Source organism: Syngnathus acus, chromosome 19 (genome assembly GCF_901709675.1).
Source record: "Syngnathus acus chromosome 19, fSynAcu1.2, whole genome shotgun sequence".
Lineage (NCBI taxonomy): Eukaryota > Metazoa > Chordata > Actinopteri > Syngnathiformes > Syngnathidae > Syngnathus > Syngnathus acus.
This window is the reverse complement of record NC_051103.1, coordinates 8,268,534-8,289,465: the sequence shown is the minus strand read 5'-3', so window position 1 is coordinate 8,289,465 and position 20,932 is coordinate 8,268,534. Positions and strand designations below refer to the sequence as shown.

The window sequence follows — 20,932 nt, the reverse complement described above, 5'->3', positions numbered from 1 at the left end:
TGAGGATTGAGTGGAAGCTTTTGGGCATGCTTACGGGGGTTTGCGGCGTTGTGAGCGTGAACACAGATGAGTCACAAAACTCAAATATTCGCCAACTTTTCCATCTAATCCAGAAGAATAGGAGTCTCAGAAAAGTCCGCAAAATGGTCATACTCTGACACAGAAATTCATTTTCTCAACCGACAGCCTCCTCTTCCCATGCTCAACTGTATGACCAAGTCTTCATGAGTCAGACAAGTCGGGAAAGTTGGCTAAAAAGGGGCTTATTTAGCAAAGTGTAAAGTCCACTTTAGCCATAGATAGCATGGCCTTGGTAACTCAAAGGACCTATTCCTGTACTGGAAGACTGCTGCTACACTGATGGAGCTCTCCCCAGAACTCTTGGCCCAGCAGCCCCGAGGCATTTAATACCGTAGTAGTGGCTCAGAACGGCCATGCTGGCAGAAACCAATTCCCGCCACAGCAATCTCATTCTTTCAGTCATTCCCCACAGTGCCTGGCAATAGGTGGGGAGCAAAGTCAGGAACCTTTTTTTTTTTCCGGAATAGTGGTTGATACCACAGTACATAAATTATATAGAATATTATTAAACTAAATAGTCTTTTGTCAAATGAACTAAAGCTTTACTGACCTGGATTATTTGTCAAAAGAATGTTGATAGACAAGCAAATGCATCATTCTTCATTTATAAATGCATTTTCATAATGTATTTAGAAAAAATAATAATTCACAATGCAAGATCGGCATCCGAGAAAAGCAGCATATTGACATTTGTCATACCGCTTGTATGTAGTAAGTTACACTAACATGTGAACTGTTTTAAATGTATTCATAATTAGTATTGATAGTTAGTTGAGTGTCGCTATATCGAGACTATGGATCAGTAATGGCTAAATTTGGATTCTGAATGAAAAAGGTCAGGCTATGACACTGAGCTACTGAAAACATGGGCATTGTATAGCATTCTACAGATGCCTACAGAAACACAGACAAACAAGCACACGCACACACACACACACACACTCACTTGGCCAGAAAATACTGTTTGCTCCTAGTAAATAAAACATAAAGCCCATGTTTCCCAGAAGAATCGCATATTACAATTTGTGCACAGGACAGCAAAGTTTGCTGCTATTGTGGAGACATCTCTATTGGCTTGCACTCCTCTATGTCCTCTCCTACTCTTTCAATTTATTTTCATTCAATTCACCACAATGCATGTATAACAACACTGTCATGGAAATAAATAAGCAGCCTAGGCTCGAACTGAAGGTTGCTCTGGATGAGGAAATCAATTCATACTTGGTGTTTATTGTATTCATATTTGTATTGGGGTTTGGAGTGGGGAAATGCTGATTCTCTCCTAACACTGGTGGTCTGCAGTAGACTGGATGAAGTTCATTTATGATCACCACACATGGTATTGTGGCTTTTGAAAAAGCCTTTTGGAGTGCTTTATGTCACCCCTCGGTGAGCCTGCCATAAGTAGCTGTCGTCATTCATGAAGAGTTACGGCTCGTAACTGATGGAACAGAAACACCGGAGAGAAACAACAACAACAAAAAGCTGCAGGACAGGCTATAATTATGAGCAACACAAATTGTTTTTTTGGAGGGATCAACAAAGTGATTTTTTGGATGTCCGAAACAAACCGGCCAACTCTAATGATTTACTTCATTTCATCTCAAGTGTCAGTTAAAGTTACTTTAAAATAAATAAATCAAGAAATAGTTTCTCAACTAATATGAAAATAATCATGAGAAGAGAAAGAACTGTGCAAAAGAGTCAAATATGGATCAAAAGAGCAAGTGTCTGATGATGAAACGGTATCGGAAATAAACTGAGCAAGAAACAGAGAGTAAGTTTGGAGGGAGAGAGGGAGAGAGGGAGAGAGAGAGAGAGAGAGAGAGAGAGAGAGAGAGAGAGAGAGAGAGAGAGAGAGAGAGAGAGAGAGAGAGAGAGAGAGAGAGAGAGAGAGAGAGAGAGAGAGAGAGAGAGAGAGAGAGAGAGAGAGAGAGAGAGAGAGAGAGAGAGGGCTGGGTTTCTTAAACTAATGAGATATTGATTCGGGAGATACACACCTCCTCAGGGCTTCCGCCTGACACTCAGATAAATGGGCGGCCATTCATTACCAAGAGAGAGAAAGATATAACACTCATGCATAGAGGTGGATGGGGGGCGGGCGGGGGGGTCATGGATGGCAATAGGAAGAAACTGCTACAAAATCAAATCAAATAATGAAACATTTCCCGTCGAAAATTGAAACATCACAACAACTGTCAAACAATCTATCCTTTGCCCCTTCCTTGCTTTTATCATAGTGTTCTCAATTACTGAGAAAGATTTCCAATGAATGAACCAGGGTGATGTATTTTTTTCTCACTTCTTAACCTGAGCCCCAAAACAGCCCATTGATTTTGCCCCATACTGGAGTATCTGGCCTGTTATTGCCACTCCACATCTTAATGGGTCAGCTATTGAGTGTACACTGATTGTCTTAGCTGGTCGGCAAGGGCCATTGACCCAGCCGGGCTGTCCAACAATGGGCCCTGTGGGATAACAAACCAAGTCCACAGACAACAGCCACGGAGATAAGTGCCCTCTCCAGTGACCAAGTAGGCAATCAAAAGGCTAAACAGATGTTGAGTGGAAAAAGACTACGAGTACTGAGGTGGGGATGGTGAGCAAAATCGACAATGCTCAGAAATAACATCGTTTACAAACCTCATGAAGCCATTTCACACATTGTCTTATCAGGGTTTCATTTATCTGGGCAGTCGTACAATGTTGCAAATATATCAAATCGTGATAAGGAAAAGTCAATCAATTGTGTACGCCGCATGTGGAATTATTGTTTGAATGGGACAGGAAAAAATGAAAGCAATTTTACCTTTCTATGGACTACCTGCGCCACCAGAACAATAGCATTGTCTTACAGAATGCCATTATGAAATATAACCTCATTCACACAGCCAAGACAATATTGGGTTGTGATAAATTGTTCTCTGGGTAGCTTTACACAAAAGGAAAACATGTACAACCAAGAGTTGGGAACAGGAAGCAGCTCTAGGGTGACCATATTGTGAAAATATGGATCGGTCGAGGGATGGTGGTGGCGGCACTGGTGGAGCTAGAGAGGGGGGGGGGGGGGGGGGGGGGGGGGGGGGGGGCAAAAAAATAAGAACCCTAGCGCCGCCATTGGGCAGTGGTCATATTATGCTAGCATAAACATACTTTCTGGCAGAGTTTACAAATGATAGATGCCCAATTCTAGTACGAATGAATGGCATTATTAATGGATGGATGGATGGATCGTTTTTCTTCAGATGCTTTCCATGTTTTGTTTTGTCATCAAAGAATCCTTCAGATTGTAACAGTTGGTGTCAACTTAGTCCCAGCGCCATCCAAACAATGAAACAATTCTGTCTTCATCTGTTTGAAAAGAATTTACTTTCAAGCCAATATCTGGAAGCTCAGCCGTGTCGTGCTTCAAGTCATTTCACTCAATGGTCAAATCAGGATGACAAACAAAGCTAAGGGACTTGATCGAGACAAATTTCCATCTGTGCTTGCGAGGGGCTCATGTTTCCGTCCATCTTCTCCGCAAAGGCTTAATTCTCCCTTTGTGCCTCTTTTATTGTTTGGAAACTTGAATATCTTGCCATATGAATTAGTCTCTGCACTGATTCGAGAGCTGGCAACGTTGTAGCTGGAAATGCAGGACATCTGGGATTTAGTTGACATGAATGATTTAAGTCTCAAGGCTTGGATGCAAAGCACCGTCACAACATTTGCGCTCTTTTATCCCCCTTGTGCTTATTCCCTTTGCAAACGTATTTTTCTTCTCTATTTGCATTTAAGGCAGTTGTAACAGACAATTCATTACTGGGGATGATCGTAAGAAATAATTCTATATTTGTCCTGCAAGAGGAAATTTCCTTTCCGCTCATCACGCATTTTCTTTTAAAAAGTTGAATAAGTGGCCATTGTTTATATCTTTGTTGGGGTACAACAATGGGCTTTCTATATTGAATTGAAAAACTTTGCATCATCTGAATAATTCCAGAGTCAACAATTTCCATTGCAGCCATTACCATAAGTGTAGCACAGCACTCCTGATTTTATTATATACGGCGGTTATTTTTACCTAGCTGCAAGCCAGCCAGCATATCCTTTAACGTGTCAGAAAATAGCTGAGTAGAGTAGCCGAAGCAGGAGACGTCAAATAAGTTTGGGACCATTATATTATCGGCCAAATACAATCTGTTGTGCGTGTACCGCAGCCTTTGAACAAAATCACGTTTTGGACAACAATCCGAAAGGCTTTGTGGCAATATTTCATTTCTCCTCTTCTCATCCTCACCTAACCTCGCCCTCGTTCAGTGCAAGTTCAATTTAATTGTGCGTCATAATAAAATCTCATTTGAATGGGAACAATCCAGTGCTGCCTAATCAAATGAACAAAGTCCTCCTTTGATTTTCAATTATCTCTGCTCCCATCTCCAGCTCGCGCGTTATTTTACACCCTCCATTGGCTGCCAGCCACGAGGCAAATGATACTGTACATACAGATTGACGAATCACATGCACACTTACACTTGAAGAAGAAGCAGACCGACCGACTGTAAAAAGGAGACCCAACACCTGACACGCCTTATTTACCAAACAGTGAACGCTAAAGCCCAATAAACATGGTACTTAACACCACATTTGAAATTTGCAAGAGGAGTTCAAATAATGACTCCTTTTGTATGATAAAACAAAAGTAACCAGTTCATGTCAGTATGGGATTGGCAGTCCTAATTGGAGGATTAGCCTGTCAATCTGGGATTGACAGCGCCATGATGGGAGGATTAGCCTGTCAATCTGGGAAGGGCGCTGTCACGATCGGAGGATTCGCCTGTCAATCTGGGAATGACACCGTCATGATTGGAGGATTACGCCGTCAATCAGTCAAACCTCATATCAGACCCCACCATTCAATTTTGGTCATCAGTCCAAGGCCCAATTGGCTCAATGAATATATGATGTACGTACGTATGTGGTCGGGTTGGCTCCCGGCTGAGGTGGACAGGGAGGAGAGACTCTCTCAGGCTTCCCGAGATACGAGCTGGCCCAACAGCTGAGAAGATTCATGTCTTTTATTAGCCTCTGACAATAACTGTCAGCCAGCATTTCATATTCAAAGTAATGTGTATAATTACACTTTTATGAGCAGCCTCTGAATACATTTAGACAGTGATTTTATTTCTGAATGTGATGCTTTTGCACAGATTATCAATAGTTAATGTGCTGAGAATGATAGCGGGAGGGAGAAACACCAGAGCATGCGGCCAACTTAGTTTATATCTGCCGATTTTGGACAAGCGTGACGGAAATGACCTACTGCAAATCTTATTTATTTATACGAGTAATACTAGTAATAGTGGTTTATGACAGGGGAACACTAGCACGTATTCTTTCAAATCTGTGATGTCAATATCAACACCTCAAGTTGATGCTGCATTGGTCAAACTAGAAAATAGAGAAGTTAACACGAGTGAGTGTATTTTTACTTTATTTTTTTCGATCAGGGCCCAAAGAAGTGTTGTTTTTTTGACTTTCCAGGATGATGAAATATTTAAGTTATTACCTTGGTAGCCCTGGCTCCCTTGTTTCCCAGCATCAACGTAACATTTTTCTTTCGAGCCCCTCGTGAAGGCCATTATTGCTGCGAAACAACATTATTTCTACACTGCTGGCATATTTGAATTTGCTTTACTCTGCGCATGCCCACCAGTGGCACGTCTGTGGGACCAAATTAGTAAAACATGAGAAGAGTACCAACAAAAAGCAAAAACGATTCAACGATGACATCATACGAAGAGAATGTAACATTACAATTAATAGAAGTGTTTGTTTTCTCTACATTTCAATCTTCAGATCCAATTTAAGACAAAATCATGCATGTGATTTTTTTTTTTTTTTCCCTCCCGTCAAAGGATGAACATTGTGGGGGAAGCACATGGAAGAATGGAGCCCAGGTAAAATAAAAAACAAAAAAAAAAAAAAAAAAGGGTGAAATATTTTAACATAGTCTCCCAAAGTCATCTTGGCTGGTGTGTTAAAACTAAATCCACCATTTAACACGAATCAATCATGGCGGCTTCTTTGACTGTGAAGGCCTCAAAGGGAAGGCCACACATGCACCAAACATGCAATCCTTTGATATAATTACAATTCTGACCTTTCGGTTAAATGACTGCTGGCATTAACCGCCACATCTGCTGACACACACACACACACATTGCACAAGTGGCGGGCGCCTTCGACTGATTAAAGCAGAGCTCAGCAGTAACAAAAGTGCACGTCATACCAAATTATAACAGGATCACAAAATAAGTGCAACAAATACTTTCAATTGTAGTCAATGCGCCAGGTTGCAGAATCATGTGTTACGATAGGAGGGAGGGAGGGAGGAAGGGAGATAGGGAGGAAGGAAAAGCAAACGCTTGACGGTGATGAGAGGCTTGACAACCAGCATAATAAAGCATGCTAAGTGGAAGCCGCTCGATTTACGGGACCTTTACCCCAAAGCCCAATGTGCCATTATTTTCCCTCCCAAAACGTTAATGTCCCACAGGGCGCTCATAAATACATCTTTGCCTTAATTTAAGGTTGCACAATGGAGAAACTCAGTCCATTGTTCTTCCCGGAGGCTGGGGGGGGAAAAGCGCTGGAATCATGGGAATTTTTATGAACATGTGGGAAAGATGATATGCACAATGACACTCACGTGGCCCTACGGTCGGCATGAGCTAACAAATGCCGCCGAGCCAATGGCTTCTTGCTCAGATATGTCATTTCTGTTGCTCGGGCTAACAAGCAGCCTTTGGCAAATAATTACAGCTTTTATACGTATATACCTTGTATTCTTGTGAATCTCAATGGACAGAGGATACCTTCCTTTGTATCATTTGCGTGCCTTAAACATTCATTTTACATCAGGACAATATTGCGCATAAAGCCCTTGCTAAGGGCCTGTTCCGACATCTGTATGCAGGCAAACGGGTCTTCGATACAAAAAATAAATATGGCACATTGCAATTACGCAGCATCACATAATGAGAGGTGCAAGGAAAGACGACGGTTAATAAGCAAAAGAGGACCAATCTGCACTTCCCAGGGAACTAATGAAGGCTTTAATTAAGTGTCAAATGGAACCGAGGCCTCGGAGGCAGAGGAGAAAGCAACAAAATATCTCCCACTGGGTATTTCTTCATATTTGTCTGGAGGTTGGAGTAAAAACTGGCGTGTGGACCGCTACGCTGCCGCAAGAAAGACACCCACCCACAGTAAGGGTATTAAAAATGGAGCATGTTTTGTCGTGTAGTCTTTGTTTTTTGCACTGGCCTGAGCCAGGAGCAGGCCACACACAGTCTGTCGTCAGCATTTCTGTGTTATCAGCCAAGCTCCAAAAGGTAGATGGACGGACGCGTGGGTGGCGCACAATGATAAGAAACGCAATCAAGACTCTCACCAACAAAGGGATAAGAATCGTTTTAGCACTATAGATTCATCGACAAAGTTGCAATATAGACACTAAGGTAAAAAGTCACACCTGCGAGAAAACACACAGCATCCAAGCATAAGGTATAGCCAACATATTTTGCATGAATGAATTGCATGTTATCAAAGTCTTCAACAGCTGTTTATGGATTGTTGTGTTTCAAATTTAAAAAAAAAAAAAAAGGAGGGAACGGATAAAGCGAGGTGCAGCAGACAGACGGGGAATTCAAAAAGTTGGACTAATCAGGCAAGATTGGCAATTTTCATTTGAAATGATTACTTCACTATATTAAGCATTTGTTCTTATATTGTCCGGTACTGAACTTTTTAATGACATGGAAATGCAAACACAAGTCAAATATGTTACCTTTGTACATGTGTGACAATGACAATAAAGATCTATTCTATCTATTCTATTCTATTCTTAGCACACACACAAAAAGATTGTCAAATACATCAAGATAATTAACAGTGATCACTGCTGTTAACGGATTTGATTGCTTTGCCGGTACAGAACCGTAGCGAATGTTTGCACTGCCATCTCTTGGCAGATCCCAAACATGGCTCGAAAGCAGAAGGCATTGGATTGGGTTAGTAGGGAGGGATGATGATGATTTCAACGGCTCCACAACATAGAATAATAATCATCATCATAATCATCATAATCATCATACTCATCATAATAATAGCAAAATACCATTAAAAAAGGTGTACTGATATCATGTAATTAGGGCTTAGAAATACCAAACTAAAATTGCATAAAAGTATGAACTCGTTCAATCCAATTCACACGCTTGGTGTTTGCATGTGGGGCAAGTGTGCAGCAAGTTGAAGCTATTTGCAGTGCTTAGGCCTGACCACTAGATGGTAGGATCTCTACAGTAATAGCTACAAACCTGTCCTGGGTTTGCCTCATGACCCAAAAAGAGGAACTCTCTTTAGCATTTCATTTGCTTTTTCATTTACAATGATAAGTGTTGATTACGGATACCTCCTCCAGATCTCATTGCATTGGCGATTGCTTGTAGAAATATTGTATTCATAAACAGAAATTGGTGCACTCTCCTACTTCTGATTATTTTTCATTACAATGACGACATCTTCTGCTCCCATAACTACTTTCTTGTCACCACTTCCATTATTTTGACCAGGGCCAAAGGTTTTAGCCTCCAGTTCTGAATCACATGCATTCATCTTGTGACAGAGAGTCTAAGCATTCAAATGTCATTTCTGGCCAAATTAAAAGTTCTAGTCTGAGTTGGGTTTAATCTGCTCTGGACATACAGGCATAAAGCAAGGTGCTGACATTAATGAGCGGTCTGTCTCAACCCTGTCAAACTCCAGACCAGAAAGGGGCGGCAGTTGGGGTGTCGTTGGCATACTTTCCAAACATCAGAGAGGCGGACAGGTCAGCAAGATATTAAGATGAAGAAAGGATGGGCAAGACTTGATCCAGGAAAAAATCTAAATAAGACACTGAAAAGAAGAACAAAGAGAGGTAGGCGGACAGTGAAGGACGGCTTCCATGCTAAGCAGTGTGGATCAGAGCGGCCGGCGCCTCCTATTCTCTGAGCAAAACAATCTTCGACAATCAACTGACTTAGTGATGAGCAAGCACGATCTTCAGCTGGAGGACAATGAATAGAGGTAAGACGCTTATTTACGTCCTCTTTTTGCGGAGGGCCGCAAGCTAATAAACCTTTCCGTTCGACTCGGAGGAATCTCTCAACTCATTTGTTTGCATCTTAATAACAGTCAAAGTATGAGATCCCTTCAGACAGTAGAGATCTTTCACTCTCTTGCAAGAACTTGCTTGGGACGCCGTAGTTCTGCTTAATCACATAGGAACCCATGTTTTGATTTAAATCCCATCATGTAGCAGCATCTACAGAAGCGACATTGCCCAAGGCGGTGGCGCTAAACCCTAGAAACATCTCTTTGCTTTGACGTCACACTGTACCTAGCCGCCCTATAAAAAGACTCCTATAGAAATGTGTACAGCCCATGAATGGCCATTTGAACAAATCTATGTTATTTGGCGAGTCCTCGCGGAAGCTAAGATAGGCATCACAATTCTGGGTACAGATGTGTCGAATACAATTGCCAGTGTAAAGACGTGCGCTGAGGTGTGCAGAATGCTGAGCGTCTTTGTCTATGAGAAAGAAATGGATTCAGAAAAAGTTCGGTTATTATCTAAAGATTTTAACGTTAAGTGTTCATTTATACTACAATAAATACATACATACATAAATATATATTTGGGGGGGTTTGCTTTTCTGAAGGCTCCTATGCCCAACTGAAATAGCTTTGCTGTAGTTGAACTACTTTGGTCATTTTGTGCTCAGTACAATTGCTACGTTTCAGGTCACTGTGAATTTTTCTAAAACCAGCTTGACTTGTTTCATCTTGTGCATTCGCCTTTGCTTGATCAAAACATGAAGTTCATCACCAAAAGCAACTGTGTCTGCGCCACAGCCTTTCAAATCCAAATTAGAATATGCCTCTTACAGCTAAGGAGGGACCATTTCCTCATCATCTCCGGTGCAAAAAGAAAACAAATGTTTATACACAGACAAACGCACCTTGAGAGGAAAAGGCCACGCGCTGCTTTCAATTTGATTTGTATTTGAAAATACTTTCCCCCTCCTCACACACGGCTTAAATCCCTCCCACGGGCGAGGAGATAGTGCAGGTAAAGCCACTGTGGACAAGCAAATAAGAGCTGAATTGCTAAAACTGCTTCTGCTGCTGTATTCATGAAGCGAGCTGGGAGGGAGGGAGGGAGGCAGCATGGGCAAGGGAGGCTTTCGAAGGTCGCCAGTGAAAGTAATTTCAAATCCCTGAAGGTGTCTCTCAATGAATGTCAATAGAAAGCATAATGCTGCTTTTATTCGACACTTTCAGATGTGGAATGATGGCAGGAGGCTGTGGGATGGGGAAGGAAAACAACAACAAAAAAACATCTACGAGGGCTGACCGGTAAACAGTCGTGCTGAATGAAGCGGGTAACGTGGGATCTGCTATTTACAATGGCTAACGTTCCCTTCTGACACCTGAGTAGAGGATTAGTGGAGACCCGTCCGTTCTTCCCTTTACACCGCCGCTATATCCCATAGCACATTTTAATCCCTAAAACAGAGCAAATAGAACATCCATCCATTCATCTACGGCTTATTCTATTCAAGGTTATGTGTTGCTGAGTGCCTATCCCAGCTGAATTGAAGTATATGCCAATTGTAATTGCACATCCACTACAGTAGGTGGCAGCGGCACGCTCATGGTCAGACTTTAGGCGCGGGAAGTCCATTTTTTCTTTTCCTATTTTTCTTGCAGAGGGTTGGCAGAACAGAAAATATTTGAGAGGCGCTACGTAAGATGTTGCACAACCACTCGTGCAGCAATACGATTAGTTTCACTGATTCACTATTCATTTGATTCTACCACGCATTTAACAGAATAGGCTGGTCAGCCTGATCGAAAAACACAAATGAAAAACAACGGCTATTAATCATCGTTAAGTAACGGCCGGTAAATTAATTTCTCCGAGAAAAGCCATATCACAGAACATGAGTAAGGAAATTACCCTTATAGTCGGCAAGTCATCATTGAAAGTTTGTGTGTGTGTGTGTGTGTGTGTTGCAGTTATGATTCAATTGAAAAGGCGTGCTGGGATAAATGAAGTGAGGAGTTGGACTGTACAGAGCTGACATGTATTAATGGCCACAATAGCTTCTAGAGACACTGCTAATAACCCATCCAGTGCTAGCAAATAGCGAGGAATGAATTACGGCAAGTTTGCTGATGTTTGCCTCCCTCCGATGATGCAAGAGCTGCAGAAAAGAAATGGAACCACAGTGTTTTGGGGAGCTTTGGCAGAAAATGGTTGGAAGGTGAAAAATCAGATGCACGCAAGCACAGTCCTGTTTGGAAAAAGACATGCACATCCTCCCTCTCTCTCGTGGCTCTAATCCATCTGGGGCTTTTCAGCCGTTGGGGTTTAATGTAAACATTGTGATAACACAATCAGCCGCAGTCCTCTCCATCCTTCTCTCCATCACTCTCTTGGTTTTTCTTCTCCTTGCTACCGGGCCAGATAATGAAATACATAAATGCAACACGTATTTCTTTTTGGAGACAGTGGGCCGTCCGTGTTCCTCCCCTTTCCTATTCTACCTTTGATGTCAGCGCGTGTTTGGCTCCAAAACAAAATGCAGAAGAGCCGATGAAGAATGGAGCCACCTTCTAATCTCAGCAGGCCTGCAGCAGAGCGCTTCAAAGCTTTATGAGCTCGCAACAACACCACACCACTGCACGGATCATCTGCTGTCCAGTCACAGCGGCAGGGCAGCGGCGGACCCACCGTGTCATGGGGAGAGAGCAAGTCACCGGACTTCCATCGTCACTTCGTGTTGCCCATCTTTCAGACAATGCCACGTTTAGAATCCAACACAAATGTTCTGGATGCTGAAAAATGTATTTGACCTTTTCACAACTTCTTCCATTCAAAAGCACATTCCGTGTGTTGCCAAATCGGAATCTGTTCTCATTGTTTGTTTGAGGTTGGTTTGCTCTAAAACAATGGCTACACTTGTTTGACATGGACAACACTGCCATAATAAATGACAACAATCATAAGAAAGCCTCATTATTCATGTCAATTACAATGCGAGTTCATTATTCTGACAAAAGGCGGCAAAAATATAAAAGCACAAACAAAGAAAAGAAATCAAATGAAAGCTTCAAATAGTGGACTGTAGCCTACCCAATGGGAAGCAGAGTGCACACATTGGGAAAGACAAAGCAAGCGCCTTTCACAATCACATTTAGAGTCTGGACAATTTACATTTCAATTAACTTTATGTACTTGAGTTTTGGAATCTGCATGGACAAGATTGATTGGAGCATATGGAAGTAGATTATTTGAAGCAATATCACGTTGCTTTTACGTTTCAGGAAAACAAACTAGTTGAGAATGGAATCAAGAGCATTTCCTGGCCTCTTGCTACCCCAACACTGCATTCCCCTGTCCCCTAATTAAAACAAATCCCCCTCCAAAAAAGAGGAATCAAGTAAAGCCACACCCAAAGCCCTGTACGGCAAAACGGAGATTTGGTGGACAGGACGGCTTTGCTGATTTTGCGAAAGGGAGCTGGCAATTAGAAAGAGGAAAAAAGAAATTGAGGGCAAAAATACAAGCAGAGGAGAGGAGGGAAAAAAAAAAAAAAAAGAAATTAAAACATGATTTGGAGACCCACGACCGTGTGTGGGAAATATGAATGGTTTCAGGGTGAGACTTTAACAGCCTGACCCTTTTATGAAATATGTGATCATTTCCGCGACATGGTTTCAAAGCACTTTGTAGCCTCTCGTCTATCTTGAAGCCAACCGATGTCCTAAATGTGTTTTTTGATGATTGGCTTGGACGGACGGGGCGGGTGGGTGGGTGGGTGGTTGGCTGGGGGGGAGCGAGAGAGTCAGCCTTACTTACCCTGTAAGAGTTAAGTGTTTTCAAATGTATCCCGCAGCGTCAACACTGGCACTGCTGGCTTAGCTTCATTACCATAAAGAAATTTAGCGCTGGAGATTCCAGCGGCAACAAAATGGTGAATAGATGAGAGCCAAAGTGAGGTGTGAGTGAGACGGATGAAGTAGAAGTAGAAGTAGAAGAGAAGAGAAGAGAAGAGAAGAGAAGAGAAGAGAAGAGAAGAGAAGAGAAGAGAAGAGAAGAGAAGAGAAGAGAAGAGAAGAGAAGAGAAGAGAAGAGAAGAGAAGAGAAGAGAAGAGAAGAGAAGAGAAGAGAAGAGAAGAGAAGAGAAGAGAAGAGAAGAGAAGAGAAGAGAAGAGAAGAGAAAAGAGAGAAGGCTAGATGGATGAGAGGGTGAAACAAATGCAATGGTATGTATTGGAACGCTGGAAGCACAAGAGATGTATCAATTGCAGACCTGCCTAAAGAAATAGTTGGAATATTGTTTACTACATGTTTTTGCATTAACAAGCTGCAGTGTTTCAAGTACCCCCTCACCATCCCCTTGGGCATTTTCTTTCCCCCAATAGATTTTTGTAGTGGCTTTCAAAGTTTATAAGAAGAATGCTATTTCGTATTCCAAAAGAGAAACAGCTGCAATATTGACAGTAGAAAAATAGGAAATGAATAAATAAAAATACGATACACGTAGCGTAAAAAGAAAAAAGTTTGTAGAGTGTTGACACATGGAAACCAAGGAAAATGTTTTGTTTCCAAGCAGATAATTGTGAAATTTCACATTCGACACTCCTGCCGAGTTAAAAGCAATGTTGACTACGTTGGCTTTTGTCATATCTATCTATTATTCATGTTTTGCTATTTCAGAGGATTGCTATGAAAATATAATTAAAGAAAAGACAAAACATTCTCCTAAGACTTTGCTTTTGAAAAATGTGCCTGGAGCAGAATAAACCTGCCACATGCCTTTCATGTTTTCTTTTCGTTGACAAATGTTGCAAGATAACGCACGCACGCACACACACGCTGACCTTGCCTGAGTGTCGATTCTGACCTACAAAGATGTACAGCCTGGATCATATCACAGGTAGTAAGCACTAACACACAGACTCCACAATGGACTGATAATGGAATGAATGATTTCAGGGGACACCAGACGGAGTCGGGGAGTGAGCGACTGACTGGTTAGTTGTAAGAAAATGTGTCAAGTCTACTGTACATTTGTGTGAATGGGATTGCACTCCTGCATTCTTAACTGCCCTGTGTGTATAGTACTTAAAGCTGCATCATATGATGGCAATATATTCCAAGTGTCTCTCCCCGTGGAGCTTTTACTGAACACAAGTAAGCCTTCCTTCCGCTTCCCAAAAGCTCCAGTTAAAAAATCTCCCATTCGTAATCCATCTCTTTCTTTTGATTTGAAATATTTCACAACAGCAAGAATCCCATAGGTACTGTGGGCTCCACCTGCTCGGGTAGCTTTAATAGACACAAACGCCTGACAGATATGTTTGAGGAAGGTACCCTGGGGGAATCGGAGCACTTATGAGTTATTTATTTGCACTTGTTTTGCTCATTATAGAATCAGAAGAGATTTCAAGTGCAGACAGAGGAGCGGAATAATTCAGCACCATGGATAGCTCCCGCTCCTTGTTCCGGTTACATGGCTTTGGAGGGCTGTCCCGAGGAGATTGTTTTTTTTTTTTTTCTTTTCTTTCTTTTTTTAAATTCAAAAAGCTTTTCAAACTGACAAAGCGTAGACACACCCAGTGTGATATAGAAATGGACTCTTACAAGAAAACGCTCGTAAATGACCTCCAAGAAGCATGTCCGTATATTATCTAGTCATTTCCATCATGCTAGTCGAATGAAGACAGGACAGCATCTTGTTTAATCAACGTGAATGCTACGGAATCAAGTAAATAAGAGTCCATGTTGCCGTTTTGCATGGCGTTACATCAGGCCTTATTATAGACGCAGACAAACACACATTGCACTCAACTCTGATGACTTCTTGCCAGGATATTTGATCACTTTCTGTCTTATTCTGTGCCTGTTTGATTGTCTCTGTGTCACAGGTTATCAGTCTGTTAGCTCCACTTTTTTTTCCCGTTTCATGCCGCAACCCTTGCCCGTCATCTTAGTGACGTACATTTTACGTACTGGAAAATGGGAAACACATGCAATCCCGCTATGGCGTGTTTCTTTTGAAATATTTATCACAGAAGAGGTCTTTGTAAAAATAAAAAAGTCATGAAGACTTGCAATTCATTTCACAATACTGCCACCTCCATTGCATCCATTTGAACTTCTAAAGAGCAGCATTAACATTTGCGTGCAACTGCGATTGGCTAATCCTCTGAATTCAGTTTCGTCATGTGACTATTGCGGCTATAGAGTCGATTTTAATATTCCATTACTGAGACCACACTAAAACGTAACCCACACCAAACGACTTATCTTCTCCTCCACAGCATTTTTGGTGTTGTTTACTTGTATGTATATTGTGTACTATGTCTTGTCACCGTGGGATCGTGGGAACGTCATTTCCATTTCTTTGTGTGTCTTGGCATGTGAAGAAATTGACAATAAAGCAGACTTTGACTTTGAGGACAAAGTTCAAGGACAACACTAGCGTTGTTCTTTTAGACAGTCAAAGTCTAAATCATGACAGATACAGGCCTTTGCAGAGACAATAAAGCCGGTTTTACAATTTAGTAATATACAATACACCTTGGAGCTCATAACTGCGCTAGTCTCCGCAGGCGTCGCAAAGAGCAAATAATGGTAATGAGCAAATTCAAACTGCAGGTGAGTGAACCTCAAAATGGATCACGTTGGAAACAAAAGACCACATGCTGCTCCAAAAATTTTTTTTATGATACGCTATGTCAAACACAGCAGAAGACAGACAAATGCCTTGTTTTCAGCGTGCTTCAATTCCCTACACAGCAGCAGCTCAAAGCTCAGCTGAAATTAATAAGGTTTGGATTTTTGGAGTGTTGTGACCTAGGGCTGTGTTCAATACAAGCCCACGGTTCCACTCCCACTAATGAGGGAAAGGCTATTCATTTCAAGGCGAGTCGGAGAATGAAAAGATACAAATATATATATATATACGTAGTATATATATTGCTCTCAAAAAAGAAAGGACTCGCAAGATACATTCTTTGAGGATACACAGTGTTTTTCTTGCTGTGCCCCTCCCTCGCTAAGCACTTACCGTACAGTCGAGAGCTCATTATCATATCACAATGTCATTTATTGGCTCCTAGTGAAACTTTAGAGCAAATTCACTTTGTGTCTGAGCATCCTTATTCTAATATCTTTCATCTTATATTCAAATTTAGACTGATTCTAAATTTTACACAATAAGTGCTGATCCCCAAGTGATTTGGTCAAGCCATCCTTTAAAAAGGAGTAAGAAAATGGACTGACTGTGAAAAGAAAAAAAAAAGTGTGTACTTACTGCGCTGGACAAGTCTTAACGTGTCTTCATTTGATGGAAACCTATGGAGAAAAACAAAGGCAAAATATGAAGTGCGCTGAACTTTCTTTCACTCCTAATGCGTGAACATTTGAGCTATTCATGTAGTGCTGTGGGTGTGTCCAGCCTCGAGTTTTATACAAATAAAATCAACACAGTAGTTGGGCGTACAGGCCATGGAGTGATGTGGTGTGGAGGAGTTGGAGGTAGAAGAGGAAAGATGATGATGATGATGATGATGATGATCAGAGTCAGAGTCAGAGAGTCAGAGTCAGCTTTATTGTCAATTCCTTCATGTTAAGACACAAAGAAACCGAAATTTCGTTCCCCCCATCCCACGGTGACGAGACACAGCACACGATCAACACACAAGTAAAACAACGGTGAGAGAAAAACAGGATCCAGTTTAGAGCTCTGACAGAACGTTTTCCAGTTATTGCCCATCATTTTGCATTGTACTGTCTTCTCACATGCATTCATTGCTTAATCTGAGCCACTTAAGTGTATCCTAGCAAGCATCTGGTGACAATGAGCCAAGTCAACAACTTCTCCGCTCAAGTCAACATTTTGACATTCAGGTATTTGAAAAGCCAGATGAGGAAGATCGCTGTGATAACCACATTGGATCGTAAATCAGGTAGAACATCCAAGACTGGAAGTCATCAGCAAACAAACAAGCTATGGCGTTGTCTATCCCCCGAGGGTGAAACCCATACACATCCGCTCATTCACTGTCATGACATGATTTATGGAAATATTACGCCAACCAAATTAACAAATGATGCGGGCCCGTTGCCTGCCTGCCTGCCTGCCTGCCTGCCTGCCTGCCTGCCTGCCTGCCTGCCTGCCTGCCTGCCTGCCTGCCTGCCTGCCAGCTTGCCCGCCCAAACCGCCCGCCCGCCCGCCCGCCTGCGAATAACACACAGTGGCAATTCATGCAGGGCAGGGCAGGCCAGCATCCTGACACAACTCCTCTGGGTATTCATATTTTCTTTCCCTGTCATTGGTTATTTATTTAGCACAGTTCCGATCCACTTTCCCCGAGGTATTGAGACAATCCATCCTGTCAGATTTATGTGGTTAACCAGGGATGGGGGGGCACCAGAGTTTGACAGTATGCATTTCAGCTGCATGGGAGTGTTTTGGGAGGGTAATGAGGCTCTTGCAAGAACGCTATTAGAGGCTTACTGGGCCATTTGGGACTTTTTGGACTTGGAAAGTCACCCATAGGGGAGGAGAAAGGCATTCAAAGTATGTTGATGACTTTTTCTTTCTCAGCTCAATACTTCATGTAAGAGAACACACTGGCCAGTGAACCAGAGGTGGACAGAAAAATACTTTCAATAGGGTCCATCAAAATGAAAGAGTTTGCCACTGGATGTGACAATCCAATTTTCTCCAATCGATGCGATTGGCATTGAGCAGGGTAAATAAGGATGGATTGTTTGTCCGTTAGCCCACTGCGCTGTGTAACCAGCACCTAAATGTAAAGTGACAGTGCCCCCCCCACCACCACCACCACCACCACCCCCTTTAAGTCAGTTTTTCTTCTTAACCTCCCTCTCTTGAATTAAAGTTTTTTTTCTCTGTTGCACTACTCCTATCATTACGGTTACTATTATCATGATTAGCATCATTTGCATCATTTGCATTATGAGCATTATCTGCAAAATAGCCCATAAATGAAGAATATTTCCACACCCTTTATCTTCCCTTTTAGGGCCTTGTTGAAATCAGTCCGTTTTGAGGTGGTTAGGCCCAACTGCAGTTTGGCGCCACTTTAGCATTGCACAAGTAGGCTTCCTTCACCCTTTTTTAGTCTGGAGTGTAGGCTGGAAGCTTTAGCAATATAGCATTGGAAAAGATTGGTTGTTTTTTACTTTCAGGCTGAAGGATTACACACAGAGGTTCATCTGATATCGGCACAGTTTGAGAGCCGAGCTTAGCTGAGATTAGTATCAACACAGGTGGGAGGCTGTGCACAGAAACACAGATTTGGTTACAAGGTGCAGAGAATAATCAATTCCATTGCCGCTTCATGTGAATGGCTTGCACAGCTGCACACACACACAATCAGTTATTGCTGAGGTGCTGTTTGCCATCATTCATGTTTTAAAGAATGGCTCCATGCACACACTCATCTGTCCCTGTCTGTGTGTGAGCCGCTTCCATTTTCTTGGCCAGGCACCCAGTCACTTTATTTTGCAGCAGGTAATCACAGAATGACAAGGTGTGGCCTGCTCTGATTTACTGCACCACCATGCCTGGAAGTTAAAAATGGAAAAGTGATAAACAAGACAGAGGGAACGCTCTCCGAGTCCCACCGCACGGAGGGGAGGAGAGGGAGAGGGAGAGGGAGAGGGAGAGGGAGAGGGAGAGGGAGAGGGAGAGGGAGAGGGAGAGGGAGAGGGAGAGGGAGAGGGAGAGGGAGAGGGAGAGGGAGAGGAGAGGAGAGGAGAGGAGAGGAGAGGAGAGGAGAGGAGAGGAGAGGAGAGGAGAGGAGAGGAGAGAGGAGAGGAGAGGAGAGGAGAGGAGGAGAGAGGAGAGGAGAGAGGAGAGAGGAGAGGAGAGGAGAGAGGAGAGGAGAGGAGAGGAGAGAGGAGAGGAGAGGAGAGGAGAGGCCATACAGTTGATGTGTCTCAGGACAAGATTGTGCAGGAGAGCAGTGTAAAAATACATGTTGGTCATATATTAGAACCAGACAGGAAGGGAGATTGTAGTTTTTCTCTGCTGCTATTCCAAGCTGTGTGAGACAGTAACATACACACATAGGCGATATCGTTTACAACAGGAGAGATAAAGCGGCCAGCCCAGCCCAGAAGGGAAACAGCATTTCAGGAAAAGGTGTCCAGTTAAAGTAACATTTGGTGTCAAATAAGCATACAAGCAAGGCACTTTCTTGAAAGAAGGAGTGGGCCAGAATCCTTCCTGAGCTGGGTGACTTTTGCACACTAAGAGTTTCTCCACCACTGACATTCTGTCCATGACCATCATCAACAAATGAAAAATCGGAGACGATTCATTTCCTTGTCAATTCAGCATAGTTGTATTTGTATGTATTAGGATGTAAAGTGCATTGACTTTTGATTTTAAGCGCAAGACAGTCCAAAGGATAAGCACTACCTCCCTCTTTCTCTTCTCTTCACTTTCCAGAGCGCTTGTGCTATCTCCACCGGAGCAACTGGAGGGTTTGCCTGCACAAACAATAGAATCCCTCCTACTAACGTTCTCATTGTAGTGTACTTCTGGCTGCCCACAGCTGCCAGCCTGCCTCCGCCACGTCCCACTCCTACTGTATGGTTACGGCGATAGAAATAGCAAGGGTTTTTTTGGTTTGATTCCCTTGTCTTTTTTCTTTGTTGTTACCAGTGCTAATCCCCAAATCAACAAGGCGTTGAAGAAAGGGGTGTTTGGGGGGGTTTTCTCACACTTGCGGGGACAAAAATAAATCAAGAGCAGGGTGTGTAGGTGGCCATACTTAGCGCCGCTATCGGTCGGTCAAGTCAGTTTCCATTTGCAATTGGAGATAACTTGAAAAGAGGGATAAAGAGGTACTAAATAACCACGTGAGGAAGATAAAGGATGGATGGATGGATGCACGGACGGACGGATGCACGGACGGACGGATGGGAGGATTAAGATGATAATTCTGGAGTGTAATAATGGTAATTGAATTTCGATTAATTGCACAGCCTTAATGCAAACCATTAGCAAAGCGTTATATAAACTGCCGTGAGCACATCGCCATGTGACAGAAATAAATCAATTTAGGGATGATGGATGACAAAATGGAAGAAGTCATTATGACTTTGTCATGTTGATAAGTTGACAGTAAAGACTTGAAACAGTTAAACCACCAACCTTAGAGGATGAGCTCCATTACAGACAAAGACAGAATTGTAACATCTACAAAACCACAATCTGAAAAGACAGTAGCTGTGTGTGTGCGTGTGTTTTTTTTTTTGTGACATATGTATCTAGGTGAGACCAAACAATTGCACTCGACAAATCGGAGCGGGGTTTTGTCAACTAGAGGTTGGAAGTTCAGGTCTGCTCACTGAGTGATTGGGCAGATTATTGGAGTAGTTCTGGTAGGCTGACTGCTTTTTGAAGAAAAGCCATCCAGCTCTGCTATTGACTTGTCATTGTGATTGATTGGCTGTGAGAGCAAGCCCTAATGGCTTCATCAGCCCCAGGCCACGTACACATAGGATGAGAACAGCACGGGCTGACTCGCAGTGTCATTGTAGCCCGGAAAAAAGTTCACCTCCAGTCTGGAATCCGGCACCCCTAAATCACTCTCCGAAAGACACACTAATTAAAAAGAGTTGATTTGATTGCCGCTTCCTCCTGTATAAGTGATTTCAACGGACTTCTTTCTGTGCCTCCCTATTAGCGCTGGAATTGTTTCTTTT

General features: G+C 42.6%; 1 protein-coding gene across 9 annotated transcripts in view; it reads right to left on the bottom strand.

The window, feature by feature from the left end:
* Positions 1–20,932, bottom strand: part of LOC119138644 (RNA binding protein fox-1 homolog 3-like) — a 155,487-nt gene that overhangs the window by 108,796 nt on the left and 25,759 nt on the right. For all 9 annotated transcript variants that reach the window (XR_005101173.1, XR_005101174.1, XM_037278924.1 and 6 more), the window contains exon 3: positions 16,500–16,540. The gene's annotated coding sequence lies outside the window, so the exon portion shown is untranslated. The remainder of the gene's footprint in view (positions 1–16,499; positions 16,541–20,932) is intronic.